Source organism: Gossypium arboreum, chromosome 1 (assembly GCF_025698485.1).
Source record: "Gossypium arboreum isolate Shixiya-1 chromosome 1, ASM2569848v2, whole genome shotgun sequence".
NCBI lineage: Eukaryota > Viridiplantae > Streptophyta > Magnoliopsida > Malvales > Malvaceae > Gossypium > Gossypium arboreum.
In genome coordinates, this window is record NC_069070.1 from 10,184,819 (window position 1) to 10,193,330 (window position 8,512).

The following is an 8,512-nucleotide window of genomic DNA, read 5'->3' on the forward strand; positions in this document are numbered from 1 at the left end:
GGGCACAATTCTTCGACGTTCCAGAATGCGAAACATTGCCTTATTTATTGAAATTAATAAAAACATGAATAAAAATCTTTAAAGTAATGAAAAACAGAATAATATAAAATAGGCGGGAGACAAAAAATAAACGAGTTGGAAATACATTGAAACAAATAATAAATATGACAAAAATATTAAAACAATAACAATGCATGCGATATATTAAACGTAATAATAGCATCCAACGTGAAATAAAAACAATGAATATATATATAATAAAGATATTGAGAGTATGTACGCAAAAAATATATATATATATATAAATAGTAATAGTTTTAGAAATATACTATATATAGTGTTTCAAGTATATACATAAGATAGTAAAAATATATAACTAGTAATGTTAAAATATATATAATATATACATATACATACATAAAATAAATATTGAAAATGTATGTACACGACGATATGAAAAATATATACATAATAATATTAAAATAAAATAATAAATGATGATGTTGAAAATAATAGGTATAGTAATAAATATAATGATATATGAAAATAATACTATGTATAAAAGTATATATATACTGTATAATAAAATGTATATACTAATATTAACAATATAATAGGGATAAAAATAGATATAATAATAATACATACATAATATGGTATTAAAAGTATTTACATAGCATTTACATATTAGAAACAATAATGTTAAAAGTACCTAATAATAATAATAATAATAATAATAATAATAATAATAGTAAAAATACAAAAGAAAGTATGACGTAATAATGAGGTAAGGAAAATAAAATATAATATATTAGATATATAAATATAATAGTAAATATAATAATGTTAAAAAATACCATACGTAAAGAGTATATATAAACATATATAATAAAATATACACTAATATTTATAAATAATAATAGTAATGTAATAATAATAATATTAAGTATAGTATAAATAATATGTACATAACAAGAACAATAATAAGTAACAATAATAATAATAATAATAATATAGAAATTCAAAAAGTAAACATAATATAATGATATTAAAATAAAATATACACTAATATTTATAAATAATAATAGTAAATATAATAATAATAATAATAATAATATTAAGTATAGTATAAATAATATGTACATAACATTAATAATAATAAGTAACAATAATAATAATAATATAGAAATTCAAAAAACTAAACATAATATAATAATATTAAAATAAAATAATTTAAAAATATTATGTAGATATAAATACATATACGTATGTAAATAAAATATACACTAATATAATAATAACGATAATTGAATAATATTTAAAATGGAATAAAATAACAAAGATAATACGAAAATAAACTAAAATCTAAAAAGGACTAAATTTTGAACAAAAACAAAGTTTTGGGGTAATTTTAAAGAGAAATAAAGAAAAGGATCAAAATGCTACACGCAAGATAACTGGGAGGACTAAAATAGCAAATATTCCTTCCCATCAAAACACAATATATCAGTGGGGACTAAATTGAAAAGCTTGACAACTTCATGGGGCAAATTTTAAAATAAAAAAAACTTGATTGCAAAAGCTTGAAAACGCGGAAGGACCGTACGCACAAATTCCCCCTTTTCCAAAAACACTCGGATCCTGAGGCGGGTCGGGTCGGGTCGGACCGGGTTGCATCAAAACGACGTCGTTTTGGGGTTAAATGGCAGCCCCCAAAACGACGTCGTTTTGGGAGGCTATATAAAGGCCAAAATTAACAAAAAAAATCATTTGGTGAAGAGAGAAAGAAAAAAAAAAAAGGGAGAGAAGGAAGAGAGAAGGGAGAGGGAGGAAGACTTCCGGCCATGGACCGGTCACCGATCTGATCGCCAGACTGTCGCCGGCCGCCGCCGCCGGTCCGTGGACGGTGGCCGGTGGCCGGAAAAGGTAATTTTTTTTTTCTTAATAATATATGTATATATGTATATGTATATGTGATTGAGTAAACGAGTAAGGAGTAAAAGAAACCGATTTAAAAAAATGAAAATCACCTTAAGGTTTCGGCTACTGTTTTGGCGTTTTTGACTCTTTTTCTTTAGACTGCTTTGTTTATTTTTGTGTACTAACACATTGTTCGGCTTTTATTTCAAAGATCTGATACTTTTATTTCTCAAAACAGCCCTCTTGTACATTGATCTCATTTCAACTTTTATAGCCTTTACAAATTTTTTTTCTATTATTTTTTACCCATGTTGCGTGCTTGCTTCCTTCCTCTGCCTTTGCAGGTGCGGTAAGAGTGTGTGATGGTGCTGGTGGCAGACAACCTGGGAGATTGGGGAGAGGCAAGTGGCTGAGTCAGTCGAATTTAGGGACTAGGGTTTCGATTGGGCTAGCTTAGAGTTAGGGGTAATAGTTGTAAATGGGTCAAGGGATTTGGGTGTAAATGGGCCATTCGGGTTTGGGTAGTTAAAAGGGGTAAATGGGTAATTGGGTTTATCTTATTAGGCTCCGGGTATTGTAATGTAAATGGGCTTATGGGGTTTAATGTAAATGGGCCCAAAATTGGCCTATAACAATCCTCTTTGCATTACATGTGTTTGTATTATTGCATGTGTTGCTATATTCTGATACGCATTACATTTGCATGACCGTTGTGGTCATACCCTTAAGTGGGAGTGAGAAGCTACGCCTTTGTGAGGTTTTCGCCTCCGTGCAGGATAGTGGATCACTTTTGGGATACATCCGTACCTATGGTTTCGTGAGATTTTCATCTCCGTAGCCATAGGGAAATGTATTCCACAATCGAACTCGATTCAAATGAGCCTATAATGGGTGAGGATCGAGGAATCTGGTGGTTTGGGTACCTCAAACTTTAGAAACAAACCACATATAGAAAAACCGTAAGAGCTCAATATAGATAGAATTATACTTAGGTTATCTTTGTGTTTATTAATATCATATGATATCATATGATACTGACTGTTTTCTTTCTTTTGTGCATGTCATTTTGCATTTAAAAGGTATCGATTCACGGTCAGTTTCTAAGTTAGAAAGTTTTATTATAGAGAACGGACTTCTTGATAGAATGGAGGGCAACGCTAACGTCCATAAATGGTCAAAGGAAATGCTGAAGGATACGCATCAGAATTATGGGTTTACACTCGCATCAGCGTGGTGCAAAATAATCTCCAGGAGTTAAAGGAAATATTGGATCAATGGAGTAATAAAGCCAAGTAGTTGTTCTACAATAACTAAGGGGACTTGCAGTATTTACTTGACAGGAGGATAGATGAGCAATTCAAAGTGAGTGTGGGAGTATTGATGGACACTTCTACCATTATAGCATTTCTCTTTCAAATGAAGACGGTTGCCATGTGGATGGTAAGGGTATTGGAAGGAAAGTGATTGATAGAGTGCATGAGACCTACAAAAATGAGTTGGATGGAAAGAATTTTGCCTATAATGGTAAAAAGCTCATTTACTATAGGACCACTACCAAACAACAAGCATGAGTTTACTATGTTGCACTTATCAGAGACAATGGAAATGCAAGCCCTGATGGTCTGTCAAAATGGACGCAAAACAATGAGATTAAAGAAGACCATATCATTTAAAGACCTTTAAAGTAGAGATTAGCTATGCTACAAGGATACCCATACAAGCAATGCTCTGCGGGAGCAGAAATTTAAAAACTCTCAAGAAGCATTGAGGATATAGGATATTATTTTAAGGCAGCATACTGCGGAACAGTGATGCCTGCTTATTCACCATTTTCTCTCTCAGGATAATCAGAACAATTTCACAGGTATTAGAGGAGGTGTCCCTAGCTGCACGGATTACCCCACAAGTGAGGTCGTAGCTCAAACTCAGGAGGTAGCTGATTATTTACAGACATTGGCTGTACAGGCTGACATATTGAGCACTAATATGGAATACAATCAGATCGTGGCTAAGAGTTTGTTTTAAAACTTTGGGCATTAGGGCGAAAGCGTATTTGTAATCCATTTATATGTAAAGATATTCTTTTTCTAAATAAAGTTTTTTAAATGAGATTGAATCGAGATCGATACCTTTTTGCATTCATGCTTTTGCATTACATTACATCAAAGAAAAGAAGGCGTTGATTTGAAATTTGATTCCTAAATAGAATAGTTTGTCATAAGGAAACGAATTTCTTGATAAAGTTGATTATAGTGCGGTCGTCTGAATATAGTCCAAATAAACGACGAGAGAAAGATGATAGTCTATGGAGGAATACGTGATGTGATTGCCAAAGATTCAAGCCAACAAAGGTTATCCAAGAGCACGACGAGAGAAAGCCGGAAGTCCACGAAGGAATACATGACTTGATTGCCAACGAAGATTATCCAAGAGCCTGCACTTTTTGATGAGTATCATGGAGATAAAGGAGCAAGAGATCGAGGCTCAGATTAAGCAGCAAGGAGCTAGCAAAGGCATCTTTTAGAGAATTTACAGGATTCGACCATGAAGAAAAGATCAGCGTTTACTTGGACTATGAAGGGAAAGACCACATATGTAATCTATTTTCATGTAAAGAAATCTGTTTTCTAGAAAAGTTATTCTAATAGAATTGAATTCAAGATCAACATCTCCTTTTCTTTTGCATTCATGCATTTGCATTGCATCACATCACATGCATCTAAATCCATAAAAAAACCCTCATTAGTTAAAGTTATTAAAAAGAGAAAGAAAAAGAGAGAGAGAGAGAGAGAGAGAGAGAGAAGAGGGTCACAGCTGAGTGAAAAAGAAGTTGAATGGGAATTAACAATGTTCCCTTACATATCCTCGACTTTTGTGTCAGGAGGGATAGCTTACCCGGAGAAGGGGGTGTTTGGAAATAAAAATCATCACATCAATGTCATACATGAAGAAGGGACTGAACAAGGAAACCTTGAGGGCATTCACCCTTACGAACCGGGAAGTTCTTTAAACAATTGGACTGCAGAAGAACTTCCTGTAATCTTTAGGAATTTTACGGAGTAATATTCAGAACACTCTTGTTGCTCTAAAGCCTAAGAGTAATGAGATTTCTTTTGAGAAGTGGGCTCATGTTCAGACATTTTTATTTTCAATAAAACATACTTTTATTATTTATCTGAGTAAATATTCTTTCATTCTGATTCTTTTGACCTTTGACATTCTTTATAAATTTTCATTTCATGTAAATAGTCATTCTTGAATTCATTTGTTCCTTGTATATTCTTTTGTGTGCCTATCATAGATCCCTAGATATCAATGACACGGGCAATGATACTACAGATTCAGAGTTCCTTTTGAGTGCGATATGTGTTTAGAGGAATCTTAGTACTTTGAAGGTGACAAAAATTGTGTCTTGTTTCTGAATTTGTTGAAAATTGTTTTTTTTTTACCCCATGAGCTGGTGGTACGAAATATAGCCTTGGAGAAAGGAAAGATTATGAAATTGGAATTAGCTGAGGAGACAAAACAAGACCTTGTTGAGACTATGATGGGAATTCAAAAATGTGGCCCAAAGACGCATGCAGGAGGATTTGCAATTGCCAGGATAAACATGAGGTTTTAGGGCACTGTTGGTCCACCATGGAAAAGGATTGCATCTGTTGTACAATGAATGCCAAATTTAAAGGAGTCAAGACTTATGGGGCATGTATGTTATGGGCCCGAGCTCGTCAAGAGTTTCAAGCTGACAATGACTCATCTTTGTGGACGTCAACTACTCCATTAAGAGGGGGAGATAGTTTCATATGCCAATATTACAAAGTCAAAAGTCATCCATTCCAAAAAAAAAAAAAAAGAGATTATAACTGTACAATGCCAAAAGTTTGCAGTTTTTTCAAAGATAATGCGTCATACCACAGTATAACAAAGGTTGCCAAAAGAAAAGAAAAAGAGAAAAATAAATTACAGAAGATGACCGAGACTGGTAAAAATTGGCATAAGAAACTACTGCTTACTCTCTATGCTTACATTGGGGCAAACACCTTCAATTCCAGTTGTTTCAAAGGTTTCAACCATCATCCTTGGAATGGGTACATTGTTTGGCTTTCCTGAGCAGTTTGATGTGCTGTCAATAGCTGCGATGGTTAGCTCGAGGCGATGGCCATTGATTTCCAGCTATGGGGCATCAGGCCGTACACAGTCTCTGAAGCTTAAAATGATAGATTCTTTCTTCAAAACCAGTTTCTGACAAAGTGGATGACGGTATCATGAAGGAAGCTCTCTTAGACTTCTATACAAGTTCAGGGAAGAGGAAACCTGATCAAATCATTATTTTTAGGGATGGAGTTAGCGAGTCTCAATTCAATCAAGTTTGGATCAAGTTATTGAGGCTTGCACGTTCCTTGACGAGATGTGGGACCCTAAAGATTGTGGTACGAAAAACCATCATACCAAGTTTTTTTCAGCAGGGATCTCCTGACAATGTGCTACATGGTATTGTCATTAACAACAAAGTATTCCATCCAAAGAACAATGATTTTACCTTGATACCCATGCTGGAATGATTGGAATCACGAGGCAGACCCACTATCTTGTTCTCTTAGACCAGGCTGGGTTTTTGGCTAATGATCTGCAAGAGTTTGTTCATTCTTTATCTTATATGTATCAAAGGAGCACCACAGCCATATTTGTTGTGGCTCCTATTTGCTACGCTTATTGGCCAGCTTCACAGTTGGGGGCAATTTATGAAGATTAGGGATGCTTCAGAAACATCATCGAGTCATGGTAGGATGTATGCTCCGGGAGTAATCTCTGTACCTTAGTTTTCCAAGTTGAAGGATAAAGTCAGCAACTTCATTCTTGTCTGCTGAGAATCATTGAACCATCTTTTTATAGGGTTTGACAAATAATGACCAGATCGCTACTTGGGGCAATCCCTTTCTCATGGGTTTATGAATCAAGATTTTTCCTCCAAGCTTTGATGGAGTCAAGAATTGAATACCTCTAGTAAACTTAACTTGAAAGTATTCATCCTAAGAAAATGTACCAAGAATGGATGACACAGACTTATGACAAAGGAGGTTCGTCCAAAAGAATTTCATAAGAGAAACCTAATGCTGAAAGAAATCCTTCCCATGCAAAAGGATTGGGAAGGGCCATATGTTGCGAAGAGGGCTTTCTCTAGAGGTGCGCTGATTTTGACAAGAAATGGATAGGAAGAATTTATTTGATCCAGTGAATTCAGACTCGGTCAAGGAGTACTTTGTTTGAAGGAGAAGGGAAGCCAAGGTGAAAACCCGCAAAGGGAACTTTGGGACTTCTATTTCAAAAAAAAAAAGAAAAAGAAAAAGAAAAAGAAAAAAAAAAAAAAAGAAAAAGGAAAAAAAGAAAGGAAAAAGAAAAAAGAAAAAAGAAAAAGAAAAATGGAGAGACCAAGGTGAAAACCCGCAAAGGGCGCCTTGAGACCAAAGGGATTTTGAGTTAAAAACCCAAAAGGGCAGCTCAAATTTTGAAGAGCACACGGTAATCTTGCTATTCAATGAAGAGTGAAGCGCATCGGGGCATCGACAAAGTACTTTGGGTCTTTTAAACACATGTTGAACTTAAGAAAGTCTTCATGAAGCTGGTGTATAGACGCTCAAGCGGTGATATCTGGGGCGTCTGATTTCTGTCCTATTTACTATCTTTGGATTCTTTTTTTTCGCAAAGATATGTTTTCAAGTTAATCTTTTTGCATTCCTTCCAATAATTTGTCCAAATCTAATTTTCCTCAGGATCAATTTATTTGTCTCCCATTATTCATAAAGCATGTTGCATTGAAATAATGATAGATGAACTAAAATATCTTCACAAATGAAGTTTTGCATATTACTCTAGAAATTTCTAGATAATACAAGAAACTAAAACAAGACAATTGTTTAAGGAATTCTCATATGTATGGGTTGGAGATACTCAAGAGATTTTCTTCTTCAGTCCAAAAGGTGGTTGGACGTTTTAAGCAATATTGATCTTAAGAAATGATCATTTCATAAATATCTTCACTGGGCCGTAATATTCGGGGAATGATACGGTAAACCAAATTGATGGAGAAGATTCGAGGCATACGAGCAGAGTATGATCGATATGTCGAGAAGAATGAGGTGAAAAGCTCGATAGATGAATGAATGATGACGTCCGAAATAGGGGTCATATTCATAACATTTTGCATTATAACATGTTTAATTAGGAGAATTTGACTCACTTCGATCATAGCATCCTAATTATTAGGCATGAACTCATACGCATTCTATAGGTTATGTCTTTTATGGGACAATGTAGATCAATGAAACAAGATTTGGCATCCCTGTGTTTATAGGGAACAGATCGAAGATAGCAGATCTGACATTCCTGTGCTTACAGCGAAGCAGATCGAAGATTTCAGCATGGCATCCCTGTGTTTATAGGGAACAAGTTGAACATAGCAGATTTGACTCTCAGATGTTCTCAAATATAGCAGATCTAGCTTTCAGATTTTTATACTGAAACAGATCCAAGATGATTTGGTATTCTTGTGTTTACAAGGAACAAATCGAGGACATAGCAGATTTGACTCTCA